This window comes from Stenella coeruleoalba, assembly GCF_951394435.1.
Source record: "Stenella coeruleoalba genome assembly, chromosome: 4".
NCBI lineage: Eukaryota > Metazoa > Chordata > Mammalia > Artiodactyla > Delphinidae > Stenella > Stenella coeruleoalba.
In genome coordinates, this window is record NC_137149.1 from 125,738,144 (window position 1) to 125,757,299 (window position 19,156).

General features: G+C 39.0%; 1 protein-coding gene across 2 annotated transcripts in view; it reads right to left on the reverse strand.

Annotated features, from left to right (window-relative positions):
* The window catches only part of SMAD1 (SMAD family member 1), a 262,695-nt gene that overhangs the window by 210,444 nt on the left and 33,095 nt on the right, over positions 1–19,156 (reverse strand). The window contains exon 3 of one of the 2 annotated variants that reach the window (XM_079920868.1): positions 3,473–3,628. The exons of the other annotated variant lie outside the window; for it this stretch is intronic. The gene's annotated coding sequence lies outside the window, so the exon portion shown is untranslated. The remainder of the gene's footprint in view (positions 1–3,472; positions 3,629–19,156) is intronic. 2 annotated transcript variants of the gene reach the window in all.

Here is a 19,156-nt window from a genome sequence, read left to right on the forward strand (position 1 = left end):
TAATAAAAGAGACCCTTAAGCATACAGAGCACAATTGACTTCATCTAAAGAGAATTTTTTTCACATATTCATGTGGGTTTTGTAATTTGTTTATACTAAATACAAACACCCCAGTTTGTTGGCACATTAAACAACTGTTACCATGTATCTGACATAATTCTGGGGACAGAGAGTGAATTTTAAAAGTAAATTTGATTTCCTGTGCTAAATACACCTCTTTTAAAAGGAAAATGAATTGCCTTCAATGGAAGCTTCTAATACAAGCCCTTTAAATGCAAATTGCTGGAGGAACCTTGCAAACCCCTTACCAACAATCTACTGTACTTCCAATTTCTCCTTAACTGCTCGCCACTAAAGCAGTTGCTTTGCTAAGGGCACGTTGCCAATGGTTAAAATATATGTGTGTAACAGACTATGGTTTTAACTGGCATTAGGTTTCTAAAAGTTTAAATATGACATAGCAGCAAAAAATTTTTTAAAAGGAGGGGTGATGATAAATAGTATTTACTGAAAATTTCATATGCCAGTCAATTTCAAGGCACATTATATAGTTTCTGGTAGCACACAAAGGAGGGTAGTAAGTCCAGTCACTAATCAGACTTATCAAAATACATATTATATTGTACTGCTTGGAAGCCAGCATCAATGTTTTTAACATTTCATTGGCGCTAACAAGAAGTCTACTTTTTCCTGATATCAATTAAAGAAAATCTCCATGAGCAGAGGCACAAATTCTTTCTTTTAAATAATTTAGTGAGCCTAATTGCACATGCTATGCCAACAGAAAAAAGGGCACAACATAGTGCTGTGGGCCCTTCTGTTCCAAGTAAATGGCACACTAGTTTGAACGGATGATTACTGAGCGATAGTGGTGTAAGCAGATGATTACTGAGTATATACTGGGTTGGGAGGCATAATATGACTAAAGAAGGAATTGTAAGTTTGAAGATTGGAGGTATTATTAGGTGCCATAAAGAAAACACCTAGGAAGTTATAAGGTATAACCTGAAACTATCTATACTTGAAAGATGATGTTTCAATTACTGACTTATGCATAACAAATTATTCCAAACATTAGTGTCTTAAAACAACAATTTATTATGTCTCACTCTTCTGTGGGTCAAGAATTTGGAGAGAACACAGTGGGGACAACTTGTCTCTGCTCATCAGTGTCTGGGGAGTCAGCTGAGATGACTCAAAAGTCTGGGGGCTTGAAGAGATGGGAAGGGGACAGCCTAGGTATCTCTCTCTCTTTCCCCCAATTTCTTTCTTTCTCTCTCTCAACCTCTCCCCATAGCCTCTCCATGTGGCTGCCTTGGGTCTCCTCATAGTGTGTTAGCCTCAGGGCTATCAAACTACTTCCATGAAAACTGAGAGTCCAAGAAAACCAGATCAGAGCTTCTAGTCTCCTAATGTCTAGACCCAAGACTGGTTCAGCATCTCTGCTCAGCTCAGGGTCAAGGGAGGGAAACTAGATCATACCTTTCAAAGAGCAGAGTATCAAAGAATTTGTGGCCATTTTTAGTCAACCACAGATGAATAATAGGGACATTTGAAATTTGGGGGCATTTAAAAAATCATGATTTATTTTAAAAAATATTCCAGATGGGAAAAAAAATTTACCTGAGTCGGCCAATTACACCCATTCTGAACTCATATGAATAGGCACATTTCAAAAATATCTTATTGGATCCCATTACTTCTATCCTATATCTTTGCCACTACCGTTTTGGCATTCTATGTCCTTGATATTTAATAGCAACAACATTTACAACATGATATGTTAATCCACAACAGTAGTCTTATTTTCTCTTTTGATGTAAAATAACCAACCAAGAAAGGCAATCTTTTAGGAATACCTACTGTGGCTTTAAACAACCTTTGTGAAGAAAGAATGGTTTTGTATTCATATCAGCCTTTAATAAAGTGAATTTTTTAGAAACACAACATAGTACTTTAACAACAGAATAACACAACTAAGTTTGAGGGAATGCTGAACCACCTGATTAAAGATAAAATAAATGTGTGTCTACCGAGTGTCCTAGAAATACATCTTAAAGACCACATACTATATACCTAAATACAGTGAAATCAAGTAACAATGTAGAACCAGGCTGATTTATCAGCACCAAGACTCTAGACAGTGTGAAATCAGGATGGTTGGTTAAGTTTCATGAATGCATCAGCCCACCCAACCTCTCCTACGTAAGATCACTTGATGTCATAAGTGATCTACCTGTTCTGCCTGCTTTTCAATTTGGTTCATCAAATGTGTACTGAGAAGCAAGTTCTGTGCTAGGAACTGAATAATTAGATGACATGACCACTGCCTTGGTAGGAGCTACCATCTGGTGACGATTTTCTCTCTCTCATCTACCTTGCTCTCCTTGAAGCAGCCTCAAGGCATCATTTTACCATTTCTCATTCAACATATATTTGTTGAGTGCTTAATCTGCACCAGTTATGTGAACCACTTGCAAACCAAAAGAAAGATGCCATGGTTTCATGTGTCTTATATTAGTTTCCCAGGGCTCCCATAACAACGTACCACAAACTTGATGACTTAAACAACAGAAATGTATTGTCTCACAGCTGTGGAGGCTGGAAGTCTGAGATCAAACTGTTGGCAAGGTCAGTTCCTTCTGAGGGAGCTTCTGCTCCATACCTCTCTCCTAGCTTCTGCTGGTTTGCGGACAATCTTTGGCTTTCATTGGCTTGTAGATTTCGGCCTTCATCTTGACGTGGCATTTTCCCTGGATGTATGTCTGTGTCCAAATTTTCCCTTTTTATAAAGACAGTTGTCATGTAGAATTAGGGGCGCACCTTATTCCTGTTTGACCAGGTCTTAACTAATTACCTCTGCAACAACCCTGTTTCCAAATAAGATCACACTCTAAGGTACTGCATGTTAGGACTTCAACATGTGAATTTTGAGGAAACACAATTCAATCTACAACAGGTCCTTAGTGGTCATATTTCCAAAGCGACTATTCCCTTTGCCCAACAAATAGAGCAACTTTACTTCTTTTTAAAATTTTATTTTATTATTTTTTAAAACCATTTTTTATTGATATAGTTAATTTACAATGTGTTAGTTTCAGGTGTACAGCAAAGTGATTCCACTATACGTATATGTGTGTATATATATATATACACACACACACACACACACACACACACATATATATACTCTTTTTCAGATTCTTTTCCATAATAGGTTACTACAAGACATTGAATACAGTTCCCTGTGCTATACAGTAGGTCCTTGTTGTTTATCTATTTTATATATAGTAGTGTGCATATGTTAATCCCAAACCCCTGATTTATACTCCCATCCCCTTTAGTAACCATAAATTTCTTTACTATGTCTGTGAGTCTATTTCTGTTTTGCAAATAACTTCATTTATATCATCTATTTTAGATTCCACATATAAGTGATATCATATGGTATTTCTTTCTCTGTCTAACTTACTTCACTTAGTATGATAATCTCTAGGTCCATCCGTGTTGCTGCAAATGACATTATTTCATTCTTCTTTATGACTGAGTAATATTCCATAGTATATATATACCACATCTTCTTTATCCATTCATCTGCTGATGGACACTTGAGCAACTTTACTTCTATCTAAGGAATGACAATAAGAATGGACAGAGTGATTGTGAAAGTGAGCCAGCTCTCCAGTACTATAAACTTTGGTCTGAACATGTTCTAGACAGCGATAATTTAGAAGAAATATTGTATGCAGAAGAAGGTGGGAACATTTCCTTGAATGTCTGAAATGTATCCATTTAACAAATGTTTAATGGGCTTTGTTCTGGGCACTGAGCAAAAGTGAACAAAATGGACACAAAACTCTGAATTCATGGAGATTACATTCTACTGGAGGGAGACAGGGAAAAAAACCAAATAAATAAGTCATATAGTGCTTTAGTAGGTGTCAAGCGTTATGAAGGAAAACAATACAGGGTAAGAGAGATGGGGAATGCAGGGGTTGGGGCGAAGGCTGAAATTTTAAACAGGGTGGTCCGGGAGGCTTCACTTAGAAGGTGACAGTTAAACAAGGAGCTGAAGGCCTTGAGGGGGAAAGACGTGTGGGTATCTGGTGAAGGACGGTTGCAAATAAAGGAAATAGCTAGTGGACTAGGTGTGTGGTTGATGCATTTAAGGAAAATGAAGGCCAGTGTGGCTGCAGAATGAGAGACAATGAAAGTAGTTGGTGGATAAGGTCAAAGAGACATAGTAGGCAGATCATAAAGGGACTTGTAGGGCATGTAAGGACTTCAGCTTTTCTCTAAGTAAAGGAAGAAGCCATGGAAGGTTCTAAGCAGAGGAGTGACACGATCTGACTTGGATTTTATTAGGATCACTCTGGTTTTAAAGGTGAATGGGGCAAAGAGAAATGCAGAGAGAAGCCCTAGGAAGTAATTGCAAATAGTCCAGGTGAGAGATGTCGGTGGCTGGGCGAGGGTGGTAGAAGTGGAGATGGTGAGAAGTATTTGGATTCTGGATATATTTTGAGAAGAAGGCCAGTAGGATTTGGGATGGATTGATATAGGGTGTAAAAGGATGGAAGAAAGCTATTAAATGCAAGGAAGGAAATAAGAAATGATAACCCCCAATTTTTATCTTGTGTCAAATAGTAAATTCTCTTCACCTTTCATTGTTACCAATTAATTATTTTTATCTAGACAAGATGAAAAATAGTGAATAGTTAAATCTAGAAGTGAAAAAGCCAGGTAATAAGTTGCTTTATATTTGAAATATAAAACATTCTCTAGAAAGATGCAATCAGTGAAATCCGAAATGTGAGCAATTCCACAGGATGAAAAATCCAAGTTCTTCAATAAATAAATTGTAAGGAAAAACAAACAGGAAAGGTGAACCTATAGATTAAAAGACACTTAAGAGACATATCAGTCAGATGCAATGTGTAGACCCTGTTTGGATCCAACTGTAAAACAGAAGAAAAGTATGAGACAATCAGAGAAATGTAAATGTTGATTTGTTTGATGATTGGTCATTTGATAATGTTAAGGAATTACTGTGACTTTGGGGGGATACAATATTGGTATTACAGTTAGCTTTTAAAAAGTGAGTTCTTATTTTTGATGGATACATGATGAAATATTTATAGATAAAATACGATGTCTAGGATTTGCTTCATCATAATCCAGTGGAGGAACGAAAGGTGATCATAAATGGAGGATTATTATTCACTTTACTGTTCTCTTGACTTTAATGTGTGTAGAAGTTTTGCATAATAAAGAGTAACTACATACACAAATAAATACACAAATATATCAATACAATCTAACAACAATACATTAAAATTGATAACATTAGTTCCCTTAAGATAGCGGGTAGCTGGGAGCAGGAATAAGGAGGATTCTGCCCTGCCTCCTCTTTTGTATCTTTCAAATGTCAAACCATTGAAATGTGTTGTCTATTAATAAATACAATAAAAATTGCTAAACCGCCTTGGCAGATGCATGGAAGAAGCCCCTGCTGCAGAAGACAAGCTGCTGATTACTTTCTCCTTGAGTCTCCCTGTTCCGATCTCTGGCTGGCCTCAGGTTGGCTCATGACTGCTCATTCTGAGGCAATGCTTAATTCAGCAAAATATAAGCCAACATCAGAATGACTCAGAGAATAGTACCCCTGAGCATTAGAACATATATCATTCTGTAGCAAATTTTTCCATGCGAGTTGCACTGGATCTATAAACTACTATTAACGTCTGGTTTAGGATGGTGGCCTATTTTCCTAAACTAACTGATAGGTTTATATCCTAGTGCTCTGAGTGAAGTTTCACTCAGTGCTCTGAAGTTCGATTTCATTATATGACCACCATGTATATTATGGGAGCACTTTTATTAATGAAATGAGCACATCTTGTCTGAATGATAAACATATTTTATTTTATATAAAATTTCATGCCATTTCAGCCCAGCTCCATTAACTTGGCAGTACACTTTTTACACATTAATCAGAAAGTCATCTGAACTTCTAACACTCAGAGACCAATTTCAAGGACATACATTAATCCAAAAGGGCTTCTGTGAAGCTCTCCAAAGTTCAAGATTTTAACAAGTACCTTTTTTTGGAAAGGAGTGAGTAAATTACTCTCCTCACCTTTTTGTGGGATCTAAAATCAGCTGAATGTTTACATTTTACATCTATTGGTCTAGAAATCTAATCACAGACAAAGCTGAATAGACTGATTCACAGGAAAACTATTGTTGGTTTTTGGGTTGCGATTTTTTTACCCAAATATTGGTCATCATCAAGGATGCTGCCCTGACAGTCTTAGGGCTAAAAACCTGTCATTTTTCTGCTTCAAGGAAATAAGACATAAAAAGTAAAGTGAGTAGATGCCATACTTAGCTATTAGGGTCAGTTTATTTATTTACTTACTTATTTATTTATTTATTTATTGTGCCTGGTAGAGTATTAGCATTTAGCCTGGTAAAGAAATTATTAGGCTCTTAACTCCTGAAGAAACTGCACAACTGTGTTAGTTACTGAAGCAAGTATAATGGCAAAAGCTCACATGAAAGTCAAGGGCTCTGCTACCACTGTCTTTGTAAACTCTGGCTATGCTGCTTATGCATCTCTGACACTTCTTTATGTACAAAATGAGGGGGTTTGATTGGACAGCCTTTAAGTGTACTTCTAGCATTTAGATTCTATAATTTTTAATTTTTTAGAGAGAAGCACAGGAAATTCTATTAATTTAGGATCTCTTACTTTTACCCCATCATAAATTTATTTATGAACCTCTAATTTAGTAAAGGAGAAAGAGTTTGCAACACTATTGCCCTGTCAATGTTCATTTTCCCTTCTTCCTTACTAAGAGAAGTCTGAGTTAATGGATGCCAATATTGCGTTCAGCTAAAACACTGGGTTTTCAGATGCCATTGCTGATGGGGAGATGATGAGATGGAAGCAGAAGTTGCTGGGTGAGACTTCCAGTAAAGCTCTTTCAAAGTGGATAACTTCCCCTGCAGTTGTCTTTCATTTGTTGGCTTTTCTCTTCTTCCTGCCTGGAACTTGGATGCGATACTAGAGGTGGAGCAGCCATCATGTGAAAGTGAGGCAACAAGCACAGCTGAGCAGAAAAGTACAAGGAGCCTGAGCCCTGTATTGCTTTCCTAGGACTCCCATAACAAACAGCCTCAAACAAGTGACTTAAAATAATAGAAAATTATTCTCTCACTGTTCTGGAGGCTATAAGTCTGAAGTCAAGGTATCAACAGGGCCATGCTCCCTTCAAAGCCCCTATGGGAGGGTCCTTCCTTGCCTCTCCTAGCTTCCAGTAGCCCCAGGTGTTCCTTAGCTTATGACAGCATCACTCCAATCTCTGCCTCCATATTCACGTGGCTGTCTTCCTATATGTCTCTACCTAAATTTCTCTCTTCTTGTAAGAACACCAGTCACAATGGATTAGGGCCCATCTGAATGACCTCATCTTAACTTGGCTACATCTGCAAAGAAGCTTTTTCCAAATAAGGTCACTGTTGCAGGTTAAGACTTCAGCATATTTGGGGGGACATAATTCAGTCCATACCAGTCCCAATGACCTTCTAGAGATGCTTTACCAACTCTGGATTTTCTACCACTGAACTTATGACATGAGGAAAATAAAGCCCCGGTTTGTTGAAGCCTCTATTTATTCAGATCTTTTTGTATTCACAACGGAACTCAATCCCTAACTGACACAGTCACTTCTAAGTGAAGGCTCCGGCGATTAAAGAATTATCGTCATGTGGAGCCTACCTTTTCAGAGGACAGTTTATAATTTTTTTAAAGACAGAGACCATTATTGTCTTATTTGGTAGTGGGGCAATGGGTGGGAACCTGTGCCCGGCTAAGATTTTTCTAGTCATAATTTAAAGATCAAAGCTGTTTTCAAAATAGAGTTTGCCAGATACTGAAAATGTCAGTGACCATGTATTCAGCAGCCAAATTTAAGCCCTAACCTTGCCCCTAGACTCACAGCCGTCTCAGATGTGTCTTCATTAGTCACCACTACATACCTCAATGAAGGAGCCTATAAAGGCAGCCGCTATGCTTAAATTACCAAAAGCACAGTTTACTTGTCCAGCACAATCAGGTTCAATTTTATGAGACTATCTTTCTGCCAGGTGTGGTGCTCAGAAATATAGATGCCAGAAAACACTTCAAGCAACCAACACGGACATTTGAATTAATTTTGAGAGTGTTGCCAGGAGTCCTCAGACCATTTTTGTGGCATCCATACCAGGAACATAACCATGATTCATTCAACTTATTTATGGGTTCCAGCAACGAGGACAAGCAATTACTTCCATCATCTCTGTTAGTCAGAGAGCCCTGAATTGTTCACTTTACTACTCAGCGGTCTCAGTAAAGGTTGACATCACTGGAAACAGATACTCCTTATCACTTCTTCTGAAGAAAGATGAGGGCAGAGTTGATGTCAAGACTTTTCATCCTTCTGTCCTTTCTCCAAGAAATATTTATCGAGTGCCTATCTGGTGTCAGACTAATGCCAGGTATTGAAGATTAAACAAATGAGACACAATCCCTACTCTCACACTACACAGGTACAGTAGGGGTACATGTTTGATAACTATTACAAATGAGGGGGCCTGGGACTTGGACTTGTGTAGGTTACATGAGGCAGTATTTGTAAATCATCAAGCACGGTTCTCATTGATTCAAGGTACAACAGCAAGAGATTATCAACCAAAATCCATTCTCTACCTTGTTCAGGGTACAAGGCTACCCTCCTAGATTGCATATTTCCCAGCCTTCTTTGCTGGTATAGCCACATGGCAATATTCACCACAGGAATGTGAGCAGAAATAATGAGTGCTGCTTCTAAGCTTGGACCCTAAGGTATTGCAGAAATTCCTCCACACTGTCCCTTTTCTTTGAGCTGAAAAGAGGCATGACTGCAACCCAGCAGATAAAGACAATGCTCTAGGGAATGGCATGGGAATAAGGCGAAGGATCCTGGGTCCCTGGGTGGCCACGTGGAGCAGAGGTGCCTGCCTTCCTGCCCTGGACTGATGTGAAGAAAAATAAACCACTGTATTGCCAGGTGTCTCTTTAACAGCAGGTTTGTCTTTGACCCAGATAATACAGCTTCTTTCTTTTTCTTGCTTTTTTCCAACACAACTATTTCATTTCTGCAATATTATCTTCCACGAGTATCAATATTTTAAATAGCTGCAGTCACAGTGAACATGGCATTTTGCACTGTTATTTTCATTTCCCATATCACGACCATGTTCCAGAATCAAAATTATCTTCATTTATTTTAAAACAGAAAATAAAATCACTCACAGAAGATTAGTACAAGGCACAAAGGTTTGTGGGGTTTTTTTGAGATTCTCTTTATGTAATGACTGCTGTGTCCACAACCTTAGAGAAGGTTGAAGGTAGTAACATTGTCAAGATGGTGACATGGGTCATTCCCAACTTTATTTCCCTCACAAGAAGACCAAACTAGCAACTATCCATAGACAAGACACCATTGTGAAAATTCCAGAGCCCCGGGGTACGGCTGAAGCACCCCTGGACCACAGAGACAGGGAAGGACCACATTAGAAAGTAAAAGGTGTGGCTACATTGATTGCATCACCCCTCCCCCCAGATCAGCACAGTGATGCATGGAGAGGGCCCCATGGGGCCTATTGTTTCTCCAGTGGGTAAATAGAGCCCACAGTGAATATCCAGCATCCCCAGCAATTGCAGGGTGCTTCCCAGGAAGCCTACTCAGGTCTCAGCTCTCAGAGATCACTGAGGGAATCTTCAGGGTTTGAACACTTGAGGATCAAATAGAGATATAGAAGGGAGTGGAACTTACAGCAACCAGTGCTCAGATCTTGGCAAATCATGTTCCTGCTTGCAGTGGCCCCTGAACAGAGACTCCAGCCAGCAGCTTTATAAACCTGCAGGGCTGACCCGGTAGCCATGTCTGGCCCGGGAGCTCAGTTGATTTGGTTTCCCAGTCAATGTGCTGTACTGGCCTTGGACCCCATCCTACCACCCAGCCTAGGCAGGGAAGCAAATTGGCAGTCCTGCTAAACTGCTGAGCATAGCCTCCAGTACCTGGCAGTCCAGGAAGCCTGGGCAGTCACAGAGCCCAACCTACAGACCCGCTAGGGCAGGGAGCCAAGCCAGCAGACTGACCCAACTGTTGAGCATAGCCTCTGGCCCTGCATAACCAGGGGGCCTAAACGGTGACCCCGGGCAATCCACAGTACCACCGAGCCGCAGAGTCCTGCCTACAGCCCTACTAGGAATTTAAACATTCCACTATAAAAAATCCACTAAACTAAAAAGAAGACAGTAATGCAGTAAATGAGACAAAAATGCTATAAAGTATATATAGAAAACAAATAACAAAATGACAGAAGTAATCTACCAAGTGTGAGTCACGAAGAAAAAGAAAATTCGAGCAGACCAATAACAAGTAAGGAGGTTGAATCAGTAATCAAAAACCTCCCAACAAAGAAAGGCACAGGACCAAAGGGCTTCACAGGTGAATTCCACCAAACATTTAAAGAAGATTTAAATTCAATCCTTCTTAAACTGTTCCAAAAAATTGAAGAGGAGGGTTCACTCCCAAACTTATTGTACAAGTCCAGCATTACCCTGATGCCAAAGTCAGATAAGGACACTACAAGAAAGGAAAACTACAGGCCAATAACTCTGATGACTATAGATGCAAAAATTCTCAACAAAATACTAGGAAACTGAATTCACCAGTACATCAAAAGGATCATACACCATAATCCTTAAGTTCCTTCCTTAGTACCATTCCTTCAAATAAAGTAATTTGGTAACCCCTCCCCCCAAAAAAAACACATCTGTGGTCAACTAATATTTGACAAGGGAGCCAAAAATACTCGGTATGTAAAAGATAGTCTCTTCAATAAATCATGCTGGGAAAATTGGATATTACACACAAAAGAATAAAGCTGGACCTCATCTTACATCATTCACAAAAGTTAACTCAAAATGGATTAAAGACTTAAATGTAAGATCTGAAACCATAAAACTTCTAGAAGAAAAGCTCCTTGGCATTGGTTTTGGCAATGATTTTTTTGGATATGACACCAAAAGTACTGGTAACAAAAGCAAAAATAAATAGGTGGAACTATATCGAACTGAAAAGCTTCTGCACAGAAAAGAAATAATCAACAAAATGAAAAGGCAATCTACTGAATGGGAGAAAACATTTTCAAATCACATATCTGATAAGGGATTAATATCCAAAATACATAAAGAACTCACAGTTCAATAGATTAAAAAATGGGCAGATGATCTGACCAGCTATTTTTCCAAAGACGACACAGATGACCAGCAGGTGCATGAAAAGATGCTCAACGTCACTAATCATCAGGGAAATGCAAATCAAAACCACAGTGAGATATCACCTCACACCTGTTAGAATGGCTATTATCCAAATGACAAGAGATAACAAGTGTTGGCAAAGGTGTGGAGAAAAGGGAACCCTTGTGCACTGCTGGGGGGAATGTAAATTGGTGCAGCCACTATGGAGAACAGTATGGAGGTTCCTCAAAATATTAAAAATAGAACTACCATATGAACCAGCAATCCCACTTCTGGGTATTTATCCAAAGAAAATGAAAACACTAACTCAAAAAGATATATGCACCCCCATGTTCATTTCAACATTATTTGCAATAGCCAAAATATGGAAACAAGTGTACATCAATGGATGAATAGACAAAGAAAATGTGGCATATATATTTCATTGTGTATGTATACATACACACAATGGAATATTATTCATCCATAAAAAGAATGAAATTGTGCCATTTGCTACAACATGGATGGACCTTGAGGGTATTATGCTAAGTAAAATAAGTGAGACAAAGACAAATACCATACTATCTCACTTCCATGTGGAATCTAAAGAAAAAGAAAACAACAAACCAAGCTCATAAATAGAGAGAACAGATTGGTGGTTCCCAGAGGTAGCGGGTAGGGTGTGGGTGAAATGGTGAAGGTGGTCAAAAGGTACAAACTTCCAGTTATAAGTCATGGGGATGTAATGTTTAACATGGTGACTATAGTTAATCATACTGTCTTGCATATTTGAACATAACAAAGAGAGTAATTCTTAAAAGTTCTCATCACAAGAAAAAGAAATTTGTAACTATGTAGGTAACAGATGCTAACTAGACTTGTGATCATTTTTCAATAAATACAAATATCAAATCCTTATGTTGTACACCTGAAATTAAACACTGTTATGTGTCAATTATACCTCAATTAAAAAGGAATAAATAATAAATAAATAAATTTCCATTTATAAGATAAATAAGTTCTGGGGAGGTAATGTATTGTACTTTATGTACAGTTGATAATACTGTATTGTATATTTGAAAGTTGCTAAGAGAGTAGAGCATAAAAATTCTGAACACATACACAAATTGTAACTATGTGATGGGATGGATGTGTTAATTAACCTTATTGTAGTACATTTTGCAATATGTACACATATCAAATCATCACATGTGTATACCTTAAATTTACATGATGTTATATGTCAACTATATCTTAATAAACTGGAAAAAAATCATAAAGAAAAGGCTGGAGTTACAGCTTGCCAAGCAGAAAATTTTTAAAGTATCAATTTCTCAATAATTGACCCTTCTGGTTGGACCACTAGAAAACCTGACTCCCCTTTCACCCAACAATTACTCTTTTCCTAAAACAGCCTAACTTCCTAAGGGGAAGTTGAGATCATCCTAAAAGCATCAAGAATTTTCCTGAAGAGCAAATACCTCGCTGTTATTTTTCCCTTCACAGAAGAACAATGTGTACCTTTGATTTTCTGACACCTGAAAAATTTGTGATTTTGCTTCCTTGAGAAGCTTACCAAGAGATTCATTCAATTTAATATTATTTCAAAATTGTAAAAGTTGTTAAAATATTATAGATAATATGGAAACTTAAGGGTGCAGACAGGATTAGACCTGAACTTAGATGGCTCTTGCAAAAAAAGGAAATCAACTCAGCAAACCATTTTCAAATCAAGTTAGAAGCATTTTTTAAGTACCTACAGTATGCAGAGCACTGTCTCAGGTACTGTCCCTCCCCCATGAGCAGGTCATAGTTACTGCCTTTGCAATCTCATAGGGACAACAGACATAATTAAGTAATAAAAAAATCATGGTATAATAAAATGAACTCTTTAATGCTTGTATAAGCAAAGTGCGTCTGGGCCATCTTGGGAGGAGGAATTAATTTAATAACTGTTGAGGAAGAGAGCAGAGGGGAAAGAGAGGAGGAAAGAATCTAATAGCAGAGAATAAAATCATTGTTTACCTCCCCCGCCCCCCACCATTCCCATTTCTCAACCCCTGAGAATCACCTTCCTCTGGGCTATTTCAGAAAAAGGATGTTGGCCTCACATTTGCTCCTGAGTCACCCTCTGCAGCTGCTTCTGAGTCACTTGCTCTGCACCATTGCCCTCAGTTCTGCTCTGATTCTCCATCCTGGTCCCCACCTGGATGATCTGGGATTCCTTTTCTCATGACATGATGACGGTCTGCATGGAAGGATATAAGATCCCACTTCCTATTGTGGCTCTTCTTTTTAATTTCCCACAACACTAGTATAGAACTTGTGTGCATATCACAGACTTAATTAAATGGTTGGTGAAAATTAGGGAGATTTATAATGCAGAAGGAGAAAAAAGTGGGATGACAAATATGACCATTCTCACAGCCCAAGGGGAAGAATTGTAAGTCCTTTACAGGTGTCCTCTTGTGAAAATATCCTAGTTTCTAGCTTTGCTCCATTGCTTGAAGTTCAGCCTGCTCTTGCCCCTTCTAAGAGTGGCTTAGTTCTTCAGTCCTCCAAATGCAAATCCTAACTGCTACTGTATAACCCCATCCTTTGTCCTTGACCCCCCACTTGGATAACTAAAGGACACAATAGCCGTAACAATGCATTGTTTTAACCGGGAGACTCTGAGGACAGCCAAGGTGAGCTTTGCACTGCAAGTCCAATCTCTCCTTTGAAGTCTCCATGCCAGTCCAATGTGAACCTAGGCATCCTCAACATTCTTGCAGTTTTCCCAGTAGGTCTGGGAAAACTGTGGGTCTAAACATGTCCCACATACCTTTTCTAGTAGAAATAATACTTTTCAAAGATAGTACACTCTAAATTTATGTTAAAGAAGATAACCTTTTTCTAAATGTGAAGCTCTCTGCCTATATGTATTCTCCTGCTCACAATGGAAATAGCACTTTACAAGTTGTTCCAAGAAGTTTTGGTTTCTTTTTCCTACTTCCAGGCAACTTCCATAGGCCTACATGTGCTTCAGAAATAAAGCCTACCATAGTACTTTGCCAAGCAACAGAACCATCGACCCTGATGGCCAACATGAGTTACATAAAAATGAAGAAGCAGCTTTCAAAGTTCTTTCTTTAGGCCCGGTTGACTTCATGGGTAGTCCTTTTCCTCTCAATGACCTCCATTAGGGTAAGGGAGACAGTAGAAATATGGCAAATGACACAAATTTGTACAGCTGCCTGGTACACAATGACCCCATACTCTTCATTAGGGTAACAGAATCAACCTCCTTAATCTCAGCAATGTACATGCAACCAGCCTGAACCAATCATGGTTCTTATTCTCAGCCATAAGAATTCATCCCAGGATTGGAAACATGATTTAAGCCCAGCCAATCAGACTGCTGCCCCAGGATTTTCTAACCTAGTGTTGGATGAGAGAAGCCCCTTTCCTCTAGGAATGATGAAAGCCCAGGACTGACTAAAACTCTGTTTCCCACCACAAAGAAAGAACCTACTTTCTATAGGAAGACAGAATGAAATCAATATGCATAGAGAAGCAGGGATGAGATTCAGAAGAGTATTTTATTTATTGTTTGAGTGCTTGGTTCCAGTCACTGAGGTCTTCAGAATTGCTGCAGATCCTAAGAATCATTCCTCAACTCTGAGTTATTTCAGTATTCTTTTAATTTAATTCACATTTTACTTAAATTAGATTGAATTGAGTTTCTCTTCTTGCAAACAAAATGTTCCTGAGATTATACCCTGTCCAAACCAAATCAACTTCCCTAAGGGTAGGAGTTAAGATAGGAAAAGTTACTCTTCCAGTAAACATAAGCAAATCCTACATATGCAATCAGAAAGTCCTTCTCTGGCTCATGGCGTTTGTCTACCTAAAGCCAACTGTGGCCCCTTGGAAAAGGATTTCTGACCATGTTAGCATGGTATCACAGATCCTGTATACCCTAATCAACCAGTTGTTAAATAGAGCTCTGTGGGAGGCCCTGGCCAGTCCTGCTGGGCCCAGCCCCTCCTAAGTATTGAACCGATTTCACTTGAGCTTGTCTTCACACGTAACTGCAAAATATCTATGCACGTGTTGTCTAGTAATTATTGGGTAACCTATCATCAATGAAGCAAAATGATGATGTAGCATACTGAGAACTGTACTTGGAATCCGTTTTATCCAAGTGATAAAGCTTGCTAATGGCCTTTTCTCTTCTTTCAAATTTATAATAAGTAGGATAGAGTTTCAGAGTAGCATACTTGATGAGAAGTTTTGTAGGCCTCTAATTGGGGCTTCCTATTACCTAAAAGGACAACCATGGTCATGAAGAATGCCACTGCCATTGACCCAGACCCATCCCCTGTGAAGAACTGGGGAGACTCAAGGTACTGCATTCAACAAATATCCCCCAGACTGATACTTCCTGATGCTTCGCTGCAAGTGTTTTCTTTGGGAATATTACAATAGCATATAACTTCTGCAAGATTTATGTGTCAATTCACAAACTCTCTGTCCCTATGAAGAACTACTTTAGGGCCACAGAAATCAAGAAATACTGGGAGATGTAGAATCTGGTGAAGTTTTTACCAATAGCTAAACCAGAGAGAGCTGAGTAACTTCTAGACATTCAGCCCAAGGCCCAAGTTGTTATTAAAAAATGAGAAACTTCAGTGTCTAAAGTTTATATCTTAACCATAATCACAGGCTTCAAAAGCAATATGAGTTATTAACATGTAACCCTTTGCCTCTTAAAATGGTTCAAACTCCCATTTCATATTTCTCCAAAGTCCAGTGTCCCCCACCCCAGATTTCTGAAAATTCCCAGGGGACTTTCATTCTCGTTGTTTCTGGTTCTGAATGCTGTTTCCGCTGATTAGTGTAATTGACAGATTATCTTGCCACGTGGCACACACTGTCCCTATTCTGCACGGCATTGACCCAAACACGGAGCTCAGTCCATTATTCCCATGGGACACATGATCACATGCACTGCGTTCACACAAAGCATTTATGTAGATAGCAGAATTCACTAAAGATTTGGGATGGTGAAGGTAGGATGTACATCACAGAAATAAAAAAGATCATAAAATGGAACGCTGCATCAACTACATCTGAAAAGATTTTAAGATATATCACTGTATTGCTCTATCCGTTGCTCTCCCACACTCCCTATCTGTCCAGTTTTCCCCACCTTCAGGTGTTTATTGTAGAGCAGCATAGCTATGACTGTTCTTTCTTTGTCTCCAGCTACCCAGGCCTTCAGGATGCACCTGACACCCAAGTAGCTTACGGAGTATTTCCCTAAAACGGATTCTCGTCCCAGCTGTCAAGATTTTTTCCCCATAGTATACATAGAATGAATTAAATTGTGAAACTGGACAATTCTAAAAGCACTCTAGCTTTTTCGTGCACTAAATTTCATGGGTTTTTACACTGGAAAAATAAAAGCTCTCAACTTACTTCCCCTCTCTCATGTCTGAAGAGCATTGTGTTATCCTGTTCCTTTGCTGCAGGTAAGTCCTACCAGGCAATGATACTATACTCTTGGAAATTGGTCTGTAAAAACATTTAGACTTTTAATAATGCATAATAAATTAATTTAATCCCAAATTAAATTTCAAAAGATACATTCACAAGAATGGAAAGGAAGTTAGATTCCTTCCTGCAGCAGAACATGAGGGACTGAAGAATTTAAATGACATCAGGAAACAGCTGGTCTCCGGATAGACGTGTTTATCCCCTAAACTGATTAATAACCACATCATTTGGAACTTCGAAATGGCTGTTTCCCCAATTCCGCAAGATCATTCCAGTCAAAGAATTTGTTTCTTTTCTATAGGCAGTGGTATAGGGAGGAGGCATCGCCCCTCCCCTGGAGAGAGTGGGTAATGAATATGTGGAATGATCCATGGATTTGAATTCTTCCTTTGAGTCCAGAAATATGATCCTGGGCATAAAAGGCTAGAGTTTTAATACTATGGCCTAAGCCCCCAGCTACCTAAAGCAATTCAAGAATAGGAGAATAATGGGTAGTTGGCCATCTTTCCTCCTCAGAATTGCAGAGGCGATCTCAATCAATTCTCCAGGTCTTGCAAGCTCACCTGTGTCTGTTCTCTAACAACTCCCACCCCAAATCTGCTTGGACTGACTCAACAGACTCAATGTAAACCTTTTCCCCCGTATCTCACTGTGCTCCAGCCCCAACTATTAATACTTCTGTGCAGTTCCCCCAAACACACGAGGCTCTGGTCTTGGAGTCCTGGTACTGCTGCTTCTCTGCCCGGAGAGTTTGTCCTCCATACACCCCCATGACAGCCTGACTCACTTCATCCATTCAGAAAGTGGATGACACCACTAATCTAAAATAGCCTGCTTGGGACTTCTCTGGTGGTGCAGTGGTTAAGACTCCGCACTCCCAATGCAGGAAGCCAGGGTTCCATCCCTGGAAGGGGAACTATATCCCACATCCATGCCTCAACTGAGGAGCCCAAGAGCCATAACTAAGGAGCTCGCCTCCCGCAACTAAGACCCAGGGCAACCAAATAAATAAATAAATATTTTTTAAAATATAAAATAAAGTAAAATAAAATAGCTTCCTTGTCATCCTTTATCCCTCTTCCCTGCTTTACCTTTCTTTACAGAACTTATTGCTACCTTTTATTATAACTTACTATCTCCCCCACTAGAAAGTCCCTGAGGTCCAGGATTTTGTTCAGTTCACCACTGTACCTCCTGGACCTAGAACAGTAGCTCTCACACAGTATACTGAATTATTGAAAACATGAATGGATAAGTGATAGACCTGGAATAAACTGTGTAGCTTGCTGGTTTAGAGCATGGCCTTTTGAGATAGCAAATTCTGGCTCCTTTATTTACAAACTATCTGGACTTCACCAAATCACTTGGACCTATCTCACAAGATTACTGTGCAGATTAAATGAGGAAATAGGTATAAGTCCTTTAGCAGGATAAGCATCGTTATTTTCCTGTTGCTCCAGCCCTGTTGTTTTATAGATGAGGAACCAGAGGGAGACTGAAGCAGAGGGACTGGGGTAGCATCCCTGGTCTTGGGGATATCCTGTACAGAGAAGGAAACAAATCTCTTATTCCCTCATTAAGGCTTTCTCAACGGGAATCAAAACCGTTAAAAACATATTCACTTTGACTCAGCAATTTTTTTCTGCAAATTTATTCTAAGGAAATGATTACCCCTGCGTGCACAGATTTAGCTATCACAGTCTTCTTTATAATAACAAGGAATTAGAAGTATACTAAGGGTCAACAGGGAATTGATTTGATAAATTATGGTATAGCCATATGATGTAATACTACATGGCCATTTAGAATGAAATTGTAGAAAAATAGTTAATAACATGAGAAAATGCTTACATATACTCAAGTGAAAATGACTAACATTCACAAAGAGCGCTGGGTGGTTGGAATCAGAATGAACTGTATTTTCTTTGTGCTTCTCTGAATTTCTCATATGTTGTTCAGTAAAGAGGCATTATTTTCATAATCAGTCTTTTAAATACAAATAAAAATAGCTTGTTAGCTTCTTCACAATAAAGTGTTACTGCATCTTATGGGATGAACAATGAGAGATGCCTAAACTTGTGGGAGTTTCCCAAGTCCTGATGGAATGAAATTGTTATCTCTTGTACCAAATGGCATGATTTTGTGAGCAACCTCCCCTAAGGGCTTTGGTACACAGCAGATTCCAGAGTATTCCAGCATCATGACCGTTAGGACCAACTGTGCATGTTCTGAACATCCACATTACTCTGTATTAGCACATTTAACTGATGACCTTAGCTATGATGC